The sequence below is a fragment of the Lissotriton vulgaris genome, chromosome 8 (genome assembly GCF_964263255.1).
Source record: "Lissotriton vulgaris chromosome 8, aLisVul1.2, whole genome shotgun sequence".
Lineage (NCBI taxonomy): Eukaryota > Metazoa > Chordata > Amphibia > Caudata > Salamandridae > Lissotriton > Lissotriton vulgaris.
In genome coordinates, this window is record NC_141696.1 from 202,921,170 (window position 1) to 202,943,187 (window position 22,018).

General features: G+C 49.3%; 1 protein-coding gene across 1 annotated transcript in view; it reads right to left on the reverse strand.

The window, feature by feature from the left end:
* The window catches only part of GRM5 (glutamate metabotropic receptor 5), a 418,371-nt gene extending 415,569 nt beyond the window's left edge, over positions 1–2,802 (reverse strand). The window contains exon 1 of the mRNA XM_086936081.1: positions 2,301–2,802. The gene's annotated coding sequence lies outside the window, so the exon portion shown is untranslated. The remainder of the gene's footprint in view (positions 1–2,300) is intronic.
* Positions 2,803–22,018: the final 19,216 nt, after the last annotated feature.

Consider the following 22,018-nt stretch of genomic DNA (forward strand, 5'->3'; position numbering starts at 1 on the left):
TGGGGGTGGAGGGGGGCGAGCCGCGAGACCTCATGTCACGGTCTAGTTTAACATCGACCCCTGCATCTCTGAATGCAAATGTGAGGCTTGATTGCAGATCTTCACCGGATAACGGCACAGGGCCAGTATAGAATGATCGGGTAACCCTGCAGTAAATATGTTCTTTATGCAGTGTGAGTATCCAGCCAAGAACTGCGCGTGTTCGTTTGGTGAGGGGGGTAGTTTAATCACGAGCATGGCCCGTGCTCGTTGACAATTTATGACGTGTCATTTTTAATTCTGACGTATGCATTTGCTATGTAAAATAATATCGCCTGAAACAAAACAAAAAGGTACCCGTTCTGATAAGATGCATCAAAGATTATTTTTAAAAAGCGAGAAATGAGATACGTGTTTCCTGATCAAGCAGATCTACACATCAGCAGTTTACTGCAGTGCTGGCAATAAACTATGCTTTGTGAGGTTTCACACACAGTGCTCTTACCACAGCAGGTGTGCGAGCATCTTTGTGTGTGCACCTTTAGTGAAAGCGATGGGCGCCGTGCTGTCTCTGGTGGTTACACGGGTGTGTGTAAGACAACCAAAGGGACATTCGTGTCGCCACTTCCTCACGGCATCACCTCACTATCTTCTGAACAAGTTAGCCTCTGTTTTGTTGAAAGTGGATATTTTCTGGGAGATTGCACCGTGAGCCAGTGTAAATCCCCGCACAATTCAATGGCATTGATCCGTTAACGCCTCTTCGGGCTTTTTTCAGTGATGCGCAATTGTGAAAATGTTGTTGTCAAGAAGTGAAGCGCCTTCCGTTTGCGCACTGCATCCTCTAGGCTCACGTGTAACTCTGCGGAGGATGAATACGGGGGGGGCGCCTGAGAGTTGTGTGGTGCTATCTAAGAGAAATTGACGGTATTCTAAGGTGTATGTTAGTGTAATCCGTCGTGGTAACACTATTGTGCACGAGTTCACAGGCTGTTACTAGTGAATCCGCACTGTCTCTCAAGCCGCTCATGGGGCACCGGAGAGTCCCCCGAAAAAGCTGCACAATTATACCTACCATTCAACAGCCCCGAAATTGGGACACCTCTCTCGCCAAACCCCCTTATTATACTTTGAAGAGTCACTTCTGCAGGGCGACCCATACCAACGCCTTTGCGATCACCGTGACCCCTGCCGCCCTGAGCCCCGCGCGTATTGGCGCCCAGATCACCTAGCGAGCCGTGCCGCGCCAGACACTTAACGTAGTGCCGACTCGGGTAATCACTTCACGCACTTTACCGGTCAACCTGGCACTGCACGCACGGTGGACCCAGGCCACATTGCCCTGTGAGCCCCTGTCATACTGAGCACCTCGAGACTTGTAAACCCCGGCCACACTGAGCAACTTACGCCCTGTAAACCGCGGCCACACGAGCACCTCACGCACCACCACCTCAGGCTCCGTGAACCTGCACCTCAGTCCTGTGAACCCCTGCCACCCTTACTACCTCAGCCCTGTGAACGTCGGTCACACTGAGCACCTCCCGCACCCTCACCTCACGCTCCCTGGCCACCACACTCTCCACGACCCCCTCAGTTCCTGGCACTTCGGGCACCAGGACCCCCGCGCGGGAGGCACGAGCCGCTTCCGGGCCGGTCAGGGCTGGAGCGCTTGTGGCGGTCCCTCTGGAGGCTGGTAACCAGGGGGCTGTCCACGGTGCTGAAGAGCACGTCTCCGCTAGCCAACCATGCCATGCACAGTACAGAGCAGTCCATCCAGCACACACATGCACTTTCACTGTCCACACACTGGGTGAGCGCGACGCGGTTCATATGTCTAAACCCAGAACAGCCCATCACAAGTCCGATGGTAACGAACATGCCCCGTGTCTCGCACGTCCTTCGCGTTAAAGTGCATTGTGAGCAACACATGTGGCTCTGACCAGTTCTTGCACCCAGATAATTCCAGGTCCCCGTTGTCTGTTCTACAGCCCATGCAAACAACACAGGCGACCTGACCTGCCAGCCACAGAGCCCTGCAGGCACGGAGCACCTTGAAGTACCCTGAGGGACATGGCAAGCACCAGGCTAGGACAGGTGGACCCCTGCAGCCGACCCTGAAACGGCATGCGGTGCATGTACACACAGGGCGCCGGAATCGGCGCATGTTTCCCCAGCTCTGGCTCCACCGTGCAGGACGCATCCCGTCTATCTCAGCTAAACACACACGTTTGACAACATGAACTCCGTCCACAAAGAAGCTGCAGGGAGCGAGTCGGTGCCTGCGGCCGTTCTGCTATGAATGAGGGATGCTGTGCACATACCTGCGGCGATGAGTGCAGTCACGGGTGTGCAGCAGTGCCATCCATCCGTGCCCGCATCCTGTACGAGATGGAATAAAGCCGCCACCGGCACGGACGGGCGGTGGGTACCGGTGCTCTGCGACACGTACTCTCCCGGCACGCAAAGGCGATCCGAGGGAGCCTGGTTATCTGTACATCCTTCACACCCAGCCAAGGTTACAGGGCACCCTCCGCCGCCCCGGGGTTCTCTCCTGCTCCGGTGTCTCCGATCCAGGTCTCTGCTACTCCCGATGCACTCCGCTGCCTCCGAGGCTGTCTCCTGCTCCCGAGCTTCCCTGTTGCTGAGCGGGATCTCTGCTGCCTGTGGGAGGGGAGGGGGTCTGATTCAGCTCTCGAGTGTGTCAGGGGCTATCGGTGCCCCGCAGGCGGTTCTGCTGCTCCAGGATGGGGGGTGTTTTACTGGGGACTGCACCCGACGTTTGTTCTGGGGAGCTCTCTGGCTCCAGTGGCTGGTTGGTTTGCGTACCCCGTTCTCCTCGGGGGTATTCACTCCAGGACTGTGCGGCCCCGGAACCGCTCTGCGCCTCGGGACGATATTCAGCAAAGTGCAGGGCTCTGCTGCCCGAGGGAGGCTCCCCACGAGGCTTTGGTACTTTCGAGGTGTACCGGTGACAGCGACGAAGAATTTTGCTGCTCGTGGTACCGTTCCCGAGGCCACCTGCTGCTTCCGGTCTCTCCAGCGCCCTTTTGCCTCTCCAGACCCCCCCCCCGGACTGCACCTCTACGCTGCCCTCTGTTGCACTTCTCTGCTACGCCGGATCCTCTCTGTGCTGCGCCAGGAGGTTCAATGCTGTGCCGGCCCCCCCTTGTTCACTCTGTGCTGCACCCGTAGGTGCAATGCTGTGCCGGGTCCCCCTTGTTCCACTCTGTGCTGCGCCCAGGACTTCGAGGCCGCGCCGGGTCGTCTCTGGTCCCCTCTGTGCTGTGTGCGGGGGATTCCCCTGTTTATCTCTATGCCGATCCCTGCTCTTTATACTTCACTTCTCTGCTGCGCCAGGTCCTCTCTGTTCCGCTCTGTGCTGCGCCCGGGAGTTCTCTGCTAAAGAGGGTCCTTTCTTTTCCAGTCTGTGCTGCACCCCCGGGTTCTCTGCTGTGTCAGGCCCTCTCTGTTCCGCTCTGTGCTGCGGCCGGGGGTTCTCTGCTGCGCCAGGTCCTCTCTGTTCCGCTCTGTGCTGCGCATCAGGGTTCTCTCCCGAGCAGGGTCCTCTTTGTCCCGCTCTGTGCTGCACCCGGGGGTTCTGTGCTGTTCTTGAAGGCTGCCCTTCGCTTCCGACGTTCTCTGCTGCCCCAGAGGCTGCCGGGGGCACCCGGTTCTCTGTTCCTATGGGCCTCTCCAGCTGTGCCAGAGGTTACCGCGGCCCCAGAGCCCTCCCGTTGCACCTGTCGTTTCCTGTTGGAGCTCTCTACTCTCCAAGGGCCCACTGATGCTTCAGAGGGTCTCTGCTCTTTTAAAAGTTACCTGCTGTTTCAGAAGGCTGCCCGTTCCTCCAGCACTTCTCACCCGTGCTATGGCTTCTGTGCCGCCCTGTAGGCCTCCCGTTGCGCCTGGTAATTCCCCATTGCCCCTGGAGTTCTTTACCCCTCCAGAAATCCCGGCTCTAGAGCATCTCACCTGTGCCGCGGGTCCTCTGCCTCTCTACATGCCCCCTGCTGCAGCCTCCGATCCAGAGGCTCCCAGCTCTCCCTGCGGCCTTTGTTGTGCCTGGGGTTATCCGCGGCTCTGGAGGCGTCCCGCAGGCCCTGGTACTTCCCTGTTGTCCCTGCAGTCCTCTGATCTCCCAGGATTCACCGCTGCTCCAGAGGTTGTCTGCTGCACTTGGGGTTCCCCGTTCCTACGGGTGTTCCCAGCTGGGTCTGCTTATCTGCGGCTCCCTAGGCGGCTGCACCTGTTGTTTCGTGCTGCCCCCTGGAGTTCTCTCCTGTTCCAGGGCCCACAGCTGCCCCACCGGTGGTCGGCGCTCAGGAGTGTTGTGCTTCTCCAGAAGCTCGTGGCTGTTCCAGGGGTTCCCTACTGCGCCTTGGCTAAGCCTCCTGCCCCTCCAAGGCCTTCCCTTCCCAGATAGCTGCGCCTCGCCGCTTCCAACCAGCTCCTCTACCCACCCCGCTCTCCTTCCTTTGCACGGCTCACCAATGATCCCTTGATAAGCGAGGCCTGATTGCCAAAGCCGGTTCTGAGCCGCCCCGGCCACCTCAGATGACAGGAGAGATCGCTCCGGTGGTGCCCAGCAATCCCCGCTCCTCGCGCGCTGGCACGACGCAGCCCGTCAGCCTCCACGCGCAGGGCCAATCAGTTCTGACGCGAGTGTCTGCTTTCTGGTGTTTTCATTTGTATTTCACGCCTTAACTCGCGAGGTTCATTATCCGGGGCCGTTCTGCCTTGAAAGAAGGTCTCATAAGGCAACACGCCACCTCGGACTGGGCGCACCTCACGTCCTATTTACAGCTAGAGCGAAAAACTCAAGCGCCTCAATTGCACAGCTTCGCACTGCTGGACTTCAGCAGCTATATAGAATGTCATTTTTTTCTAATTTCCATACATTGCCGGTTAGCAAGAACTGCTGTTTTGGATTTTCTAAGCGCTATAATAATAGGAGCTACATTCACTAAACAGCCTCAACCCCAGGTCACTCAAATATCAGCTGCAAACCCGGAACTGGATTGGACACCCGACCCTGTGCGCGCGCCGTCGCCATGAAGGCGGCTGCACTTCTGATACCTTCGGGCATTTACCCAGCGGCTTCGTTACGTCACTCAAGTTTCTTTCAGCCCTGCTGTAGACCGCGCGGCCCTCTACATGCCAGGACGGTTGCCCTCCGGTGGGGATTTCGTTGCACTGACACTGTGCCAAGTTTTTATCGCAACTTTCTGGTGCCACCAAGTGGTACGTCTCCCCTAGGAAACACGATATATTACAGGCGCTAGCAAGGTGCTCCTTTCTCCAGAGAGGCAGTTGAGTTGAACCACCCTGCTTTCACAAATAGCCGTGCACGCACTTTTTTTTGTTTAAAGTATTTTATTGAGCATATAAACATAGCAATATGACATGCGATACAAGTATAAGGTTTGCTGTAATATAAACATTATTTACAACAAGGGGTGGTGAGGGACAGAGTCTCTGAATTAAGCAGAAAACTCTCACCCAGTCAAGAGATCAGGGCTAGATCCAACACCGTTTTTTAGCTCACTGCACCATCCCAGTTTCAGAACCTGGCTGTATGCAAATTAGTCTGTTCCTGTCCCAGTGCATGATGGGAACAGGGCAAACCAAACTACAAAAGCCAATTCTTACACTGGGAAGGAAACAAGCTCCCGGGGACCGGTTTCTGGCATTACAGCCGTCTTCGGCCCGGTTTGCTTGAATCCTGATGGTGCAATGAGCAAGGGACTCATGTCTGAGTATACCCTTCCACGCTTAGGGTGGACAAAAATATTTACAACAAGGGGTGGTGAGGGACAGAGTCTCTGAATTAAGCAGAAAACTCTCACCCAGTCAAGAGATCAGGGCTAGATCCAACACCGTTTTTTAGCTCACTGCACCATCCCAGTTTCAGAACCTGGCTGTATGCAAATTAGTCTGTTCCTGTCCCAGTGCATGATGGGAACAGGGCAAACCAAACTACAAAAGCCAATTCTTACACTGGGAAGGAAACAAGCTCCCGGGGACCGGTTTCTGGCATTACAGCCGTCTTCGGCCCGGTTTGCTTGAATCCTGATGGTGCAATGAGCAAGGGACTCATGTCTGAGTATACCCTTCCACGCTTAGGGTGGACAAAAATATTTACAACAAGGGGTGGTGAGGGACAGAGTCTCTGAATTAAGCAGAAAACTCTCACCCAGTCAAGAGATCAGGGCTAGATCCAACACCGTTTTTTAGCTCACTGCACCATCCCAGTTTCAGAACCTGGCTGTATGCAAATTAGTCTGTTCCTGTCCCAGTGCATGATGGGAACAGGGCAAACCAAACTACAAAAGCCAATTCTTACACTGGGAAGGAAACAAGCTCCCGGGGACCGGTTTCTGGCATTACAGCCGTCTTCGGCCCGGTTTGCTTGAATCCTGATGGTGCAATGAGCAAGGGACTCATGTCTGAGTATACCCTTCCACGCTTAGGGTGGACAAAAATATTTACAACAAGGGGTGGTGAGGGACAGAGTCTCTGAATTAAGCAGAAAACTCTCACCCAGTCAAGAGATCAGGGCTACATCCAACACCGTTTTTTAGCTCACTGCACCATCCCAGTTTCAGAACCTGGCTGTATGCAAATTAGTCTGTTCCTGTCCCAGTGCATGATGGGAACAGGGCAAACCAAACTACAAAAGCCAATTCTTACACTGGGAAGGAAACAAGCTCCCGGGGACCGGTTTCTGGCATTACAGCCGTCTTCGGCCCGGTTTGCTTGAATCCTGATGGTGCAATGAGCAAGGGACTCATGTCTGAGTATACCCTTCCACGCTTAGGGTGGACAAAAATATTTACAACAAGGGGTGGTGAGGGACAGAGTCTCTGAATTAAGCAGAAAACTCTCACCCAGTCAAGAGATCAGGGCTAGATCCAACACCGTTTTTTAGCTCACTGCACCATCCCAGTTTCAGAACCTGGCTGTATGCAAATTAGTCTGTTCCTGTCCCAGTGCATGATGGGAACAGGGCAAACCAAACTACAAAAGCCAATTCTTACACTGGGAAGGAAACAAGCTCCCGGGGACCGGTTTCTGGCATTACAGCCGTCTTCTGTCCCTCACCACCCCTTTTTGTAAATATTTTTGTCCACCCTAAGCGTGGAAGGGTATTCTCAGATGTGAGACCCTTGCTCATTGCACCATCAGGATTCAAGCAAACCGGGCCGAAGACGGCTGTAATGCCAGAAACCGGTCCCCAGGAGCTTGTTTCCTTCCCAGTGTAAGAATTGGCTTATGTAGTTTGTTCCTGTCCCAGTGCATGATGGGAACAGGACAAACCAAACTACAAAAGCCAATTCTTACACTGGGAAGGAAACAAGCTCCCGGGGACCGGTTTCTGGCATTACAGCCGTCTTCTGTCCCTCACCACCCCTTTTTGTAAATATTTTTGTCCACCCTAAGCGTGGAAGGGTATTCTCAGATGTGAGACCCTTGCTCATTGCACCATCAGGATTCAAGCAAACCGGGCCGAAGACGGCTGTAATGCCAGAAACCGGTCCCCGGGAGCTTGTTTCCTTCCCAGTGTAAGAATTGGCATATGTAGTTTGGTTTGTCCTGTTCCCATCATGCACTGGGACAGGAACAGACTAATTTGCATACAGTCAGGTTCTGAAACTGGGATGGTGCAGTGAGCTAAAAAACGGTGTTGGATCTAGCCCTGATCTTTTGACTGGGTGAGAGCTTTCTGCTTAATTCAGAGACTCTGTCCCTCACCACCCCTTTTTGTAAATATTTTTGTCCACCCTAAGCGTGGAAGGGTATTCTCAGATGTGAGACCCTTGCTCATTGCACCATCAGGATTCAAGCAAACCGGGCCGAAGACGGCTGTAATGCCAGAAACCGGTCCCCGGGAGCTTGTTTCCTTCCCAGTGTAAGAATTGGCTTATGTAGTTTGGTTTGTCCTGTTCCCATCATGCACTGGGACAGGAACAGACTAATTTGCATACAGTCAGGTTCTGAAACTGGGATGGTGCAGTGAGCTAAAAAACGGTGTTGGATCTAGCCCTGATCTTTTGACTGGGTGAGAGCTTTCTGCTTAATTCAGAGACTCTGTCCCTCACCACCCCTTTTTGTAAATAGTAATATAAACATTAAACGTAGATGTAACCTGTTCCGTGGTAACGCAGTTACTAAACGGTGTTGAGAACACCACACTGACACACACTCCCACCACTTCTCGTGTGGATACAGAACCCCTTGGTATGGGTTCCCGTCCCTTTTATTTGCATTACCACCAGGGACGACCTCTCCTAGTTCCGGCCAACACCACCAAACATAACATTCCTCCTTTATCTTAAATAGAAACCAAACATAGAAAAATAACCAAAACACAAAAGAAGAAAAAAAACACAAAAAGAATAAAGAAAAAAAGAAAAAAAACAAAGAAAAGAAAAGAAAAAACAAAACACCACAAACATGGGTAGATGAATCAATACTTCACAAAATCTTTAAACTGGGAGGATACCGCAGGGAATGGTTGGAGGTGGTATATCCCAGTCCCGCGCCGACCATCGCTCTCCTGGCCATCACCTTCTCTCGTCCCTGGCGGACGCTGTCAGCAATTGAGGTCTACCTGGGACGACAACCCCGACACTGGGAGGGTAAGGGTCTCAGAAATTCCAGGAGAGTCCACACCTCATGTCTCAGGTGAAAGAACATCCTCAACAGGGATTTCATCATCAGATTCAGCCCTCCCGTCCCTCATCTCATAAGGTGTCTCTGTTTCTTGGCTTCTCAGACTCATGGATACACTCCTGTGATGGTCTCCCCTGCCTTCCGGGCCGTGACCATTGTTCCTTTCACGCGGTACAAAAGTAGGTATGAGCGGATTTTGCGGATTGGCAATCCGCGAATTTGCGGATTTGCGGATTGCCAAAATCCGCAAAATCCGCGAATCCGCGCGGATTTTTTTTTTTTTATGTTCGCACGGGTTTCTGCAAGTTCGCGAGGGTTTTGTACAATTTCGCAAATTGCGAAATTGTACAAAACGCGTGCGAACTTGCAGCAACCCGTCCGAACACAATTATATGAAGAGAAAGAAGCTCCTGGTCACAGGAACAGCACGGGGATTGCGCTCATGAAAGTCAAGGATGCAAAGGCCTCTACCCAGCATCACAGCTGATTTTCCACAGTAGATTTGGGAAGAGGCACACCTGTCCAGCCTCGAAGACGCTCATGATTGTTTTTGGGCTAATGAATGAGTCACTGATTTTGAGCATCAACTAGTTCGAGCGACCATGCAAAGGCCGCCCTCTACCCAGCATCACAGCTGTTTTTCCACGGTAGATTTGGGAAGAGGCACACCTGTCCAGCCTCGAAGACGCTCATGATTGTTTTTGGGCTAATGAATGAGTCACTGAATTTGAGCATCAACTAGTTCGAGTGACCATGTGTGTGTTACTATGCAATCGCCCTGAAGGGCGCAGGGGTCCCTTGAGCGACCTGTGTAAGGCTGTGCCTGTAACTATTTTACAATGGCGCCAGCAAGCTGCCAGCGCCGTTGTAAAGTAGTTACAAAGTTAGCTTGCACAGGAAGCACTTAGATAAAATAAAGCAGCACCTGCTTCGTTTTATCTAGTGGTTCCTGTGCAAGCTAACTTTGTAACTATTTTACAACGGCGCTGGCAGCTTGCTGGCGCCATTGTAAAATTGTTGCATGAGTGGGGGTTCAACTTTTGAACCCGTTACGTTCGCGGATTTTTTTTGCGGATTTTGCGGGAAATCCGCAAAATTTGCGGATTGCGGATTTCCCAAAAATCTGCAAAATCCGCGAGCGTAACGGATTTCCCGCTCATGCCTATACAAAAGGGGGTGGTGATGGACAGAGCATCTGAATCAATCAAACACTCACACCCAGTCAAAATATCTGGGTTTAATCCATCACAGTTCTTTAGCCCACTCTGCCTGGCCAGTTCAGACATGGCTATATGCAAATTAGTCTGACCCTGGCCTCATGGGAACAGTCCAGCCCGAACTGCCAAGCCAAGACTTCCCTGGAGCGGAAACAAGCTTCCGAGGACCGGTTTCTGGCATTCCAGCTGTCTTCAACCCGGCTTGCTTGAATCCAGTGGCAAAGTGAGCAAGGGACTCACGTCTGAGCATACCCTGCCACACTTATGGCGGCCAAAAAGCGGTACAAAAGGGGGTGGTGAAGGACGGAGCATCTGAATCAATCAAACACTCACACCCAGTCAAAAGATCTGGGTTTAATCCATCACCGTTCTTTAGCCCACTCTGCCACCCCAGTTCAGACATGGCTATATGCAAATCAGTCTGACCCTGTGCCTCATGGGAACAGTCCAGCCCGAACTGCCAAGCCAAGTCTTCACTGGACCGGAAACAAGCTTCCGAGGACCGGTTTCTGGCATTCCAGCCGTCTTCAGCCCGGCTTGCTTGAATCCAGTGGCAAAGGGAGCAAGGGACTCACGTCTGAGCATACCCTGCCACACTTATGGCGGCCAAAAAGCGGTACAAAAGGGGTTGGTGATGGACGGAGCATCTGAATCAATCAAACACTCACACCCAGTCAAAAGATCTGGGTTTAATCCATCATCGTTCTTTAGCCCACTCTGCCACCCCAGTTCAGACATGGCTATATGCAAATCAGTCTGACCCTGTGCCTCATGGGAACAGTCCAGCCCAGATCTTTTGACTGGGTGTGAGTGTTTGATTGATTCAGATGCTCCGTCCATCACCACCCCCTTTTGTACCATTGTCCCTTTCACAGCTTGAATTATCGAGGGATCTAATTCAAAGGGAAGCATGAATTTCCCCCCGGGACGGTGTGTTTTCACCATAACACATCACCAACAGAAAAATATGTTATCTTGGCACGAGATAGACATGTGGTCATTCTTCATCTGCCGTTACCTCAATTTCACTGCAACTTGATCCTGCAATGTAGATGATTGGTCAACGTGAGGTATGATGTCACTCACCGCTCTGTTAATAGAGAGAGAGAGACCGGACTCTCTTGAGTTGTTGAATGAGGCTTGAGTCGATACTCCTTCAAGAATATATGCAGCTTCACATTCCATGTTCTGGCCATGGGCTAGCGCAATTCGAAGGACATTGTTCAGTGTGCGTATAAAACACTCTGCCTCCCCATTGGCTTGAAGCCAACGAGGAGTGATCTTCCCAAGCTGGACATCCCGGGACAGTAGATACTCTGAAAACTCATGGCTGGTAAAAGACGAGCCAATATATGTCCGCAATTCCTAAAGAAGTCCGTGTGTGGCCATTATCTTCTCCAGCCACGGTCCAGTGTTACTCGCCGTTATGGACTCCAGGATCCCCACATCTGGATATTTCGAAAAATCATCAATAATGACTAACATATGTCATCCATTCGGGAGACTACCAAAATCAACACTGGCCCTATGCCAAGGATAAGGCGGTATGGCTTCCGTGATAATCGGAGCGGGGGTTCTACTGGGCCAGTTGCTTGACATAACGGGCACTGGCGAACGGTCCGCTCCACAACAGTGTCATCGTTGGGGAACCACACTTTACTGCACAAACAAGGTTTAGTTTTAACAATTCCCTGGTGGGCTATGTGTGCTAAATCGACCACCCGCTGCTGTAGCGTTCTGGGAATCACCAGACGAAACCCTCTCATGAGGCTACTTTCTGAAGACACTGCCAGTTCGATACGAACATTATATGACGCTCTCAGTTCTGCTCGAGCCTCTTCAGTCCTACAGGGTAGCTTTTCTACCAGAAGAAGATGCCACCTCCCTGAGGTCACCGCAGTGAGGGGCAGCGGCAAGCACTCATCCCTGGACGTGACACTAAATATCTCTTCCAAAGAAATAGGTTGAGGGTGGGAGTTCTCCACCACCAGCCAGACATATTCCTCCACCTCAACTGCTGAACGCTCCTCCTCTTCCATGGCTGGTCTAGCATGTCTGGAGAGGAAATAAGCGGGGTTCTGCGCCCTGGACAATAGATTACCCAGAACTGATATTATTGCAACTGCAGAATCCACTTCTCAATCCACAGTGGTGGCTTCGAGGAATGACCCATAAAAAAAGGAATCAACAGATTGTGGTACGTATGAACTACAAACGGCTGGCCGTAGAGGTAGAGGTGCAAATGGTGACAGCCCCAGTGAACAGCTATGGCCTCCTTTCCAATGTGCAAAAAACACTGCTCGGTGTCCGTCAGAGCACGGCTCGCATAAGCCACAGGAGCCCATTCTCCATCTGCCTGCTTCTATGACAGCACAGCGCCTAGGCCAGACGGACTTGCATCCACTGACAATTTAGGCTCATGGCAGAGTCGAAATACACCAGAGTAGTACCTGCAGAGAGAGCCTGTTTGGTGTCCTGAAAAGCTTGCTCCTCAGCCGGACCCCAGTCCCAACTGACATTCGTTTTCATTAGCTCCCTCAATGGGCAAGTAAGTTTTGTCAGATCTTGGATGAAATGTCCACAATATGTAACCATGCCCAAGAAACTCTGTACACCAGTCACCATTGTGGGAGCCAGCACCATCTGGATGTCGTGGACCTTGGACAGATCTGGTGATACTCCATGCTGAGTAAAACAATATCCAAAAAAAGGTATCTCTGTATTGAGGAACTCACATTTATCGCAATGAAGAGTAAGGCCACACTCCTGCAGACGCTGAAAATTATTTCTCATATTTCTCAGGTGGTCCATGTGTTCTTCCAAGGTGGGGACATGCAAACGCATGTTAACACTGACATTAAGAACCCCTTTTAGACCTGCTAACACCCCTCGGATAGTATCTTAGAAAAAGCTCAGTAGCACTAGACACACGGAGCCTACGCCATTTGTACCTCCAAAGACCAACATGTGTCGAGTACGTGGTTATAGCTCTAGACTTGGGGTCCAACAGCAATTGATGATATCCTGCTCGCAGGTCCATTTTAGAAAACATTTAGAACCACTCACTTTAGCCACAATGTCGTCTACGGTAGGGGTCAGATGACACTCCCACCGGATCGCATGATTGGGTAGCCTCATATCCACACAGACCCTCACCTCACCTGGCTGTTTGGGTTTATGTGCCACAATGATGGGAGACACCCAGGGAGTCGGACCATCTACCCGTTCAATGATGTCAGCTGGTTCGAGTTTCTTCAACTCTTCCTCCACCTTCGTCCTCTGATGAAACGCCACACTTCTGTATTTTTAGGGCCACAGGCTGAATAGAATGATCAATGTGAAGACAGACCATGTTATCCTTAAGACATCCAATGCCCTAAAAAAATGAGGGAAATTCAGCCACCAATGAATCCACATTTTCTCAATGAAAAAAAAAAAAAAAAACTACCAGTCGTAGATGTTCTGCTGTTCGACAGCTTAACAGCGTCCCTGATCCCTCCTGAGTAACATATATCTTAGTGCAAGTGGAATAGGAATCATGAGAGATACTAGCAGTAAATACTCCAGCCTACAAAAGTGGAGCCGTGGACCCATATGCTAACACTTGAGTTGACGTGCGTCGTAGAGAAGGTTGTGAAGGAAGAGTCTGCAACATCAAGCGAGCCATGATTTTTATAGATCCCCCAGTATCGATCATTGCTTGAACCGGATGTCCTGCAATTAATACATCATGCCTAGAAATCTGCTTCATTAAACCGCGATCTGGTTGCATGGCATGAATAACATGGATGACTCCCTCCACGTCATCATCATCCTCCATGTCCACTTCCTCTTCCATGGAGTGAGGAGCGCCAAAAGCATTCACTCATTTTCTTTGCGGTCTTCCTCGGATGGCAGATCGACACACTTTTGCAAAATGGTGAAGTTTACTGCATGCGGAACACCTTTTACCCTGAGCAGAACACAGGCCTTGATGGGGAAACAGCCCGCCACATCCATAGCATAGCCTATTGGACATTTGTGACTTTGATACGCACAGGCATCTTGCCAGAATGTCCAGACACTATGGCGCTGACCGGTTCAGTCTTCACATGGCGTTGAAGAGCGGCCTCCATATGTGCCACTCGCACTCTAGACAACTCCTTTGACCTTCCCATCGTTAGTACTTCCGCTATCACCATTCAGCGAACTTGGAGTATATGTTCCCTCAATTTGGCGGACCCACACCCCTGGATAAATTGCACACATCTTTCATCATTGGCGTCCGGCAAAGTGCACGTGCTTGCCAGCTCCTTTAGCTGAGCATAGAAGCCATCTATGGACTCATCTGGTAGCTGTCTCACCTGTCGCAAAAGAAACCATTCATAGTCAGGTGAGATGTCCAAAATGGGCAGTCAAGGCTGCCTTCAGGGTAGCGTATGTATGCGGTGGTCCAGCTTCACCTACAGACTTCCTCAACTTACGTAATGCAGCACCACCCAGATGTAGTAGCATACGGCATTGAAGTTCAGCTTGTAAGCCCACTGCCGCAAAATAATTTTCAAGGTGCTCCAGCCAGTCCCTCCAATTTGCTGCCTGCGCCGATGGTGGGCCATCAAGCAAAAAGAGCTCAAAAGGTGGCGCAGCAGACATGATGAAATTAATAATGAAGAAATAGCCCCCAAATGCCACAAACACTATGTGACACCAAGAAGGGCCCTTGTACAAAACATGTGCAGATTTGTGCTACATCCCAGGCACATAGAATGGATACTGCTCATAGTGTCTACCAGCAACCACACATGTTACCTGCGGCCAAAAACAAGTTCCACCCTTTAGTTACCTCCACAAGATGCCACAGGAGACAAATAGGGATCCAGTCTCTTTACTCCAGGGGTCCTGTCTACTCCCACGAGGAGACTACTGGGACTGATTTAGTATTAACAGTCTTTGAGTTGCATCACAATCCCTGCTGTCCATCTTGGGTTTTCACTCATAGTTCCAACTGGGTGCCGGGATCTGTTTGTCGTGTACTCCTGTCTATATAGAGCCTCGTGACACCTTACCAGCGTGGTTTAGATTTAGGAGGACCTTCCCTGGATTGGTTGCAGGTTGCATGTCCCTTTCCTCTTGGGCTGTTACAGCTCGGGGTGTCTGGCTCCCGCGTTGAGGTGTGAATAGGAAATAGTCTTTTCTTGCGATAGGCACGCATGTGCTTATGAATTCTATGTGATCTGAATTGTGAATCACCAGGTGTCTATTTATATTGTAACAGTATTAAAGTACATGTTGGCAGATATATTTAAACTAGCTGGAAATTATGTAAATAATATATATACATGCCACAATAAAAACTTTGGATTAAGTGAAATCGTGGAAAAAGATGTGACTTTGCGTTTTTACTCACACAATTTCGTTGTAAGATGTACTTCTTTATGGTGACTCAACCGTTTTAACCCTTTAAGTGCTCATGACGAGGTCAGCACGTCATGAGCGCCGGCGCTCCGGTGCTCATTATGAGCGGAGCTCGTCATGACCTCGCCCGTTCCGTGAAACGCTCGCATGCTGGGCTGATTCCCCTGCTGTGCTGAGCATTCCATTGGAACGGGTGTGGCCATGACGAGCTCAGCTCGTCATGAGCATCGGAGCGCCGTAGCTCATGACGAGCTGACCTCGTCATGAGCATGGGGGCGCTGTGCGGTCCCACCCGCCCCGGGGGAAACAGCTCCGCACGGAAGGGGTTAATGTATTCCGGTGGGTGCCACACACTGGATCTTGTTTTAAATACGATTGTTGAATCAGGCCCCGGTTCTTCGTCATTCCAATCCCTACCTAAAATGTCCGCCCCATGTAACTGTGACGCTGTGCGTCACGCGGAGGAAGGGGCGTGTTCGGAGGCCAGGTTATAGTTCGAGCACAGCAGTGGGGGACGTGAGGGATCTCCAGAAGCGCCGGCGGGACTCGGCAACAGTAAGGGTTTGGGGACGTGTGTCCGGGAGACATGGAAAGTACATCGAGACAGGCTGATGGTGTTTGTGCAAGCGCACTGATTGCGGCATTGTTTTGAGTGCATGTATGACTATTGGTAAAGGTTGCGTTTGCCATTAATTGCTTGGGCATTGATAGAGGCACAGATACTATCTTGATAGGTTGCACGGGCTAATAAGAAATACCGTGTAAGGCAGCCATATGCACAAGGGGGATTGCTGTTGTCTCCATACATCAAGGTGTGCCTCATGGACAGTAGTATATATATTTTTTTTGTCGTACAGGGGGCTTGAAACAGAACGAGCCACTGGGGGACACGTGATCTTGTGACACGGGGTCCGATATAACACATGGCTGCTGGTATACAGTGACTGGGCAACCTTCAGGTAAATTGATGCGTTTAAAACACTCTTTGTGGTGTCTAAACATGTTCTCAACCAAAACCTTTTCATTAAGGGACTTTGGCGATTCACTGCTGTCGCTTGTTTTTAATGTTACCACAGGTCTTTTGAATGAATGAGTGTGAAGATTAAGAAAATTGAACACATTTTGGCCCCGACAAAGTTGCTGGAATGTTGAGCAACGAAACATGTTGGCATTAAGGAAATGAGTATGGTGTATTATTAACCATTTTTAGTTGGGAAGGCTTGCAGCAGTGGAATAAAGTTGGATAGCCAGCAAGCCTCACCTGTTTTTAACTTTGGGAACCAAATGCACTGGTTCTCTTTGGGGTTCTTGGTGCACACACACACATACAGTTGCTGAATAGTGTACACTTTGGTCATGTTCACTATTGCTGCACTTCACGATTATCATTTAGGAATACAGCACATTTTATCCTTTATTATTTTCTTTTTTTACACACTAAAAAGAGAGAGTGGCCGATGAAGAGAAGTGGGTAAACTGGTAATTGTCAGCCAGGAACCCCCTCGGGTGGTGTTACTGTGAGGTACTCTCTCTTTGCCCCCTTTTTCTATAGTCTGAGTGAGATTTGACCTATCGTAACGTTTTTATGGAAAATACACCTTGACCTTAGGGATAAGTGCTAAATTTACTCACCCAGGGATTTAGAGAAACTATTGGGTATCAAATCCTCGATGCGGGTCTATCCACGTAGGTGTCCTCAATAGGTAAGGCTTCACTTTGTTTTTACTCCCACTAGACCCAGGAACAGAGGCAGCACACCACCACATGCCCCGTGACAACAACCACAACAGCCTCCAGGCCGCCGCAGTGAAGTCGGGCAAGACCGCACCGGAAAGGGTGGGCTACAGACCCTGATGCAGAGGTCTAGCCCGGGACCAGGGTTCAATTCCCTGCCTCAGGGGGTCTTGGGCTCAAAATTCCACGGACCTGATAATTCTCGCCTCGGTGCCTATTCCAATCATGGAGTCCCACTCTGCAACTCTGGGCAATAGCTTGCTTAATCTCCACAACGGCCCCCACAACGCTAAGGATGCCTGGCCTCCACCTTGGGGGTGCCCAGGAGTGGACGCCTCACAGGGAAAGCCAGGATGGGTTCCATAGCGGTATTCGTACAAGCGCCTTGAGACCCTTGCGGGTGAGTAGTGTGCTATACCAAGTATCAATCTACAATCTACTCTTCACAGCCCAGAGGCAGTAATCCCCAGCACACGCGTGCCAGCAATATGCCATGTCAGGGACCCCACACAGGCACCAGAACAAACAGACAGCAGTGCAGCAGGCTCCAGAACCGCACACAATGCATCACAGGCTCCTCGCACCCACAGCAAATGAAACGGCGGCCTCGAAGATGGACGGATGAAACAGGAACACAGGCACAGCAGAAGATGGGGAAGGAATCCTACCTTTGTCGCCAATTGTTCTGTGGTAACGCAGGTACTAAACGGAGTTGAGAACACCACACTGACACACACTCCCACCACTTCTCGTGTGGACACCAAACCCCTTGATATGGGTTCTGGTGCCTTTTATTGGCATCATCACCAGATACGGCCACTCCCAGTTCCGGCCAACACCACCAAACATAACATAACCCATTCCATTTAAACATTACAAAAAATCCTTCCACATACATTAAAGTATATAGGGTCCACCATAATACAAAAACATAGGTGGGAGATGGTAAGACAAGGGTTATGCATAACAAAGTGTTCTAACATTGTAGGATGTTCGTTATTGAGAACAAGACACACCAATACACACTTTTCAATAAATCTGTACACCAAACTGCTCCATAACACCATAATTTCTGAAAGCAACCACTCTTGGTAAGAAGACTGCCTTCATTTTCCATAGTTTCCTTTTTGTTACTTATAAAATCCACATGAGTACAAAAAGGGTAGGGCCCCAGAACACTGGTTTATAGGCAAGAAATACAACTAGATATACATGGTGGGCTGGTCTGGGGCACACTGCCTTAGCCTTAGTATAAACTGGGCCTGGTGCTGCCTGCCCTCAATGTCGTCGGGCTGCCTTCCTTAATGCTTCCTGATGATGACTCATGGGGTGCGCTCCTGCGTGGGTGTGAAGGTGACGGACCGTGGCAATTATCTGAATAAAATCTGCGCACTCTGCCCCACAGCTCCAATGCCTGAAGAACCAAATCCCGCCCAATCAGTGTCCCACTCTGTCTCCCGGCCACCGCCTAAGGGCAGCAGAGCCAATTCCATCAGAATGGCTCAGGCGGTCATGAGAGACGTTGAGAACAACACTGCGGCGAGTGAGTCAGTGAGGAGGAGACAATATAATACAAATAATGTGACGTGCAAGCAGCAGACGCATAGACCCGGCCCTGATAAGTAAGTGCCGGTGCTTAGCACCGGAAAGCACCGGCACAAATTAAGAACTGTCTAGAAGACTCGTACCGGGAGCACTCTGGGCCTCCTGGCGGAACTTTATTGCATAGAATGATACCTCCCACAATGTTTACGGTGAGGGGGTATGATTCCAACATGTTTGACTTTGATACCAAACACAACAGGGTTTGTTACAGCCAGTTTAGAGATGGTCATTGTGTAATGATGCATGGCCACTTTATATGTTCCAATGGTTGATGCACTTACAACCCGGGAGAATGGACTCCGTGGATTTTAGGGGTGTCTTGCTCATGCAGGTGCACTCTCACACTTAGAACCGAGCACCCTGCCTTCAGGATTGTAAGGCCTGCCTTAGGGTTGACTTATAGGTTTTAAGAGGAGTGGCCTCAGATATAAGGAAACGTATATATGTCATAAGCGGCGCTAGCACCAGCTTACACTGGCTGCAGTGGCAGGCCTAGAGTCACAATTTGGTGGTCTCTCATGGGTGGTAGAAAACATGCTTCAGCCCATGGGAGACTCGTGGTGTACCTATGTCCTGTGTACCTTAGTACCAAATACTAGGGACTTATACGGGTACACCAGCAGCCAATCTGGAGTGTACCTAAGTACTCACCATGTCCAATTTAGGGGAGAAGCACTGAGACTGGGGTCCTGATTAGCAGGATCCCAGTCAGACTAGTCAGAAAAAACACAATGACACCAGTACAAAGACAACTTACCAATTATATGCTACGAAATGTCCATTGGCAGCTTTATTTGCTTGGTTTCAAATTGACACTTTATCCCTGTCATTCTAGAGATTGGAGATAAATTCCTCCATTCATGGTCACTTATCAATAGTGGCAGCTGGCAGGGAATAGTGGAGGGTTAAAAAAAGAAAGAAAGAAAAAAAAGGCTTACCTGCTTGTAGCCGGTCGCAGGCTGCCACCTCTCCTCCATCCTCTGCTCTTCCTCGATCCAGGCAGCACCCAGGCTTTCAGAATTCCCTAGACAATCAAGACACTGCTTTCACCATGACAGCAGTGTTGTGATTGGTCTGAATGCCATGATTTGGCGCTCAGACAGGGAGTAGGAGCCTGTGCATATTCTCTACCCAGGCTGTGCATTACAGCACAGTGGAGAACATGCTAAGTGCTCATGACGGTTTGGCCCGCCCAAGACGGCCGGCCAAACCTTTATGCGCACTTAGGAGCACCATCCACTTCTCTCTCTGAAACGAGCCTAGCCGACCCTAATCGAGCTCCAGTCCATTACAGTCAAAATAAAATGATAATAGCGTTATTATAATTTTTTTCCCTTTACAGTGCTCATAGAGCAGTGGGGTGACACTCCTCCGCCTTAGTGAAAGAGCCGCCGCTCTTATCAACTTGGTTGGGTCTGTTGCCTCTGGATGCTCCACTGTTCATCCCATTCCACTCATTTCTAGAACTGTTTGTAATTTTTGGTTGGAATTATTTTTTGCATTGCTTCACAATTTCTCAGTTGGCAGTTGACGTGAACGGTTTGTCCACAACATTAAAGAGGTCAACAAACACTATTGAAGTTACTGTCATAGATCATTTTGTAAAATACAACTTAATGGGATTGCTGTGGTGAAACACCACAAGAGTAACTAATTTTTAAAACCTGTGAACTGTTGACTCATTATCATTTCATTTGACATTTTACTGGGCTTTTTATTACGATTATAGATCTCAAATTGTGGGAGGCCGATGAACTCGGTTGCACTTATCTTTAGAACTGCAAAAATATCATGATCTGCAATATATTGTCTATAAATTCTAGCGGAGATAAGCATTAAAAAAATTGAGGCTGAATATTTAAATTACCACTATGTTGAAATATATAATGGGGTTATCACCTTTTTCAAATCCCAGCAGTCATGGTCATTTTGCATATTTTGATTCTTGCACTGACTAGTGTCGCTTTGGGTTTCAATTTCCATTTAGCCCCAACTGCAGGTTGTTTAAGGATGTTTTGGTGGTCTTAAAGTTATAGGGCCGAATTCACAAAGGTAAAGTTAGACAATAGTCTAACTTTATGACTTTCAGTATTCACAAAGGGCATTTACGACTCATAAAGGCCCTTTGTGAATACCGAAAGTCGAACTTTATGACTTTCAGTATTCACGTAGGGCATTTACGAGTACTAAATGTCCTTTGTGAATACCAAAAGTTACAAAGTTAGGCTTTCGTCTAACTTTACCTTTGTCAATCGGGTCCTTACTTTATAAATCAGAGTACTCACACATCTTGCGAAGTTTCATCTTAACACAAACTCTGCCTTCTGGCATCTGACTCCTCTGTGGCAATACAAGAGGGAGTCAAATGAAACTCTCTTGTTATTGGATACCCTACACTCCACAGATCCAACTGTAAAGGCACAAAAGGATAACGTGCTATGAATGAGCCCCTTGCTGAACAAACTTGCAAGTAGGTGATCCTTGATTTTCCAGTACAGTCTAAGAAGCCAGAATGGTGCTGCCTTCTGAGGTTAAAGGAGTAATGGAGACACTGAGAAAAACAGAAAAACTAACAAGGGGTCCCTGAATGGAGGGTCTGCATATAGTTGGAGAACCTGGTAGTAAGTGTCCTATCAATGACGCAGCGTCTTGAATACGGAGAGACAGCATCTAAGGGGGCTTAGCATGAGTTTAGCACTCAGATGCAGGGCCTTGGCAATCAAATGTTGCTCACAAGCTTGAACGGGGTGAGCTGTCATCAATGGTTCCTGAGAACTCAGCGGACAACCTTTAAAGAATTCAATGGCCATCGTTCCAAAATCACAGGGACTCAGCCAACATTCACTGTGAGATACAAGAGTGAAAGAAAGGATTTCCCAGAGGATAACACATTTAAATTGTTAACCTCCCTTTGGAAAGAACTACAAAATATATGTTTTTTGTGTACAATAAGTCAATATGACAAAACAAACGGAAACATTCGATTTTGGTAATTTGTACTGTTTGCTCATGCTTAGAAGTTAGCCATATTACCTGTATACAACTTGGGAGAGTGTTTACCAATTGTTTTTCACATTAACTTCCTGCAGAAGTGTCCCCTTGCTTTTCACCCATGATAGAGCAGGGCTTTCGTGAAATAAAACCTGCTTCGATTGAACTCCCATTGTGTGAAAATACTAATTGAGTGATGTGCAAACTAAAAGCAAAAGGCTAATGATAAAAACGAAAACTGCACAAGTGCTGTGGTAGACTGCAAATTCATGTGAAAATGACAGACTAAAAGCTGTTATTTTTTTTTACACTAAGCTGAATCAAAAGGACAATCCTTTAAAATGTGCATAGATAAAGCGAGAAAATATGCATTACATAGGATATTTTAATACTGTGATTTTATAAAGGATAAATATCACTTGTAT